The sequence below is a fragment of the Ctenocephalides felis genome, unplaced genomic scaffold (assembly GCF_003426905.1).
Source record: "Ctenocephalides felis isolate EL2017-DRISC unplaced genomic scaffold, ASM342690v1 CF-g0.4_SCAFFOLD_03571, whole genome shotgun sequence".
Classification (NCBI taxonomy): domain Eukaryota; kingdom Metazoa; phylum Arthropoda; class Insecta; order Siphonaptera; family Pulicidae; genus Ctenocephalides; species Ctenocephalides felis.
Window position 1 is genome coordinate 63,651,966 of NW_020539725.1, and position 1,894 is coordinate 63,653,859.

Below are 1,894 nucleotides of genomic sequence, written 5' to 3' on the forward strand. Positions count from 1 at the left end.
GTTAATAGAACATATATAAATCTAACTGCAGTGTGAACAATAACACTTTAACATTTTTTGTTTATAAAATCACACTTTGAAAGGCTTGATATCAAGCAGTAGATAGTTTTACTTGGGTTTATAGATCTAAATACAATATCAGTTTTTCTGGAGCATTACAGCAATTATCACAAAAGTTCAAAAATTTAATACAAAATTAATAGAGCGTGGTCAACTTGATATCAAGCAGTAGATATTTTTTTTGATTCTAAATCTAAATGTGATATCAGTTTTTCTAGAGCATTACAGCAATACATCCCAAGTGTTCAAAAATTAAAAAAAAACTAATAATAGAGCGTGGTCAACTTGATATCAAGCAGTAGATAGCAGATAGCAGTACATTTTTACTCGAGATTATAAATCTAAAATACGATATCAGTTTTTCTGGAGCATTATAGCAATACTTATCACAAAAGTTCAAAATTTGATAAAAATGTAATAATAGAGCGTGGTCAACTTGATATCAAGTAGTAGATATTTTACTTAGGTTTATAGATATAAAATATCGTAAGTTTTTCTGGAGCATTACAGCAATACATCACAAAGTTTAAAAATGTTAAAAAACTAATGGCAACCCAGTGGTTAACCACTAATAGGTCAACAAGATTTATATATATATATATATATATATATAATGATATTATAGATATGTCCTATTCTATATTTCTTCTTAATTTCTTAAATTTTTGCTGTTTTCTATCAAATTCCTAATTCTGTTCAACTTCTATCTTCATTCCATTTATTTTTCTTTATTCTTCTTTTTTTAATCTCAGCAAATTCTGATATTTTTTTCTTCTTACTCCTAATACAATTCAGCTTTTCAAATTCTGTAATCCCTATTATATCTTAATTTTTATTCTTATATTTATCTTATATTTATCTTAATTTCTACTTAACAAATACAATTTTCATTTTAATTTCAAATTAACTACACTTTTTTTCATAAATTCTAATAATAAGTCAATGACAGGATTCGATCCAAGGATCCCTGTCGTGTGAATCGAACACGCTACCAAGTGAGCTATGCTCGCCACAATCTGCATTTAAACAAAAATAACTGATTAAAAAAATATTTTTTTTATAAAGGGTTCTCGAACTTGTGGAAGTTGCCCTTACCCTTACGAAGGAGATGGTGTCAACTGCGTCCAAAGTACAAGAGGAATGTGCCAACTTATGCCCAGTTATTGTCATCCTTGGCAATTTGCACCAACCGAAGTAAGTAGTAGTAAACACAAGATAAAAAAATAATTTTGTATGTCCAATGGGAGAAAAATATTTTTTGAATCATCCTAATCGGATACACCGTTCTCCAAAACGGTTAGACCTATCTTTCCCAAAAACTATCTGCACGTTTATTAGATCATTTTTGGAATTTTTTCTCTATGTCTACGATAACATCTTTGAAACTTGCTCTATATTGTCAATACAAATAAATCGTTCTATGAATCATTCTAATCGGATGTCCCATTCTGTATGTTTCTCCACAACGGTTAGACCTACCTGTCATAAAAATTAGTTAGTACATCTATTATAATTATATGTTTTTTTTCCTTCAGATCTTCCCTCTGGTCCTCTGATGTCCTGCGAATGTCCTGCAGATACACAGGTAGTGGCATTGGCCCAAATGGCTGCCAACAATTTTCTCCTGGTGATATTAGAAATCCTTGCAGTTCTAATCCTTGTGTAAATGGAACTTGCTTGGTATCTCGTAGAGGAAATTTCACTTGTGTTTGCAGACCAGGAAGCACAGGTAAATAGTAAAGGAGAAATATTAGGGCAACTTGCCTCAAGGCAAATCCCGAACACTTTTTGCATGTGATATATCATTTGAAAGGTCTCGAAGAGGAGAATACGA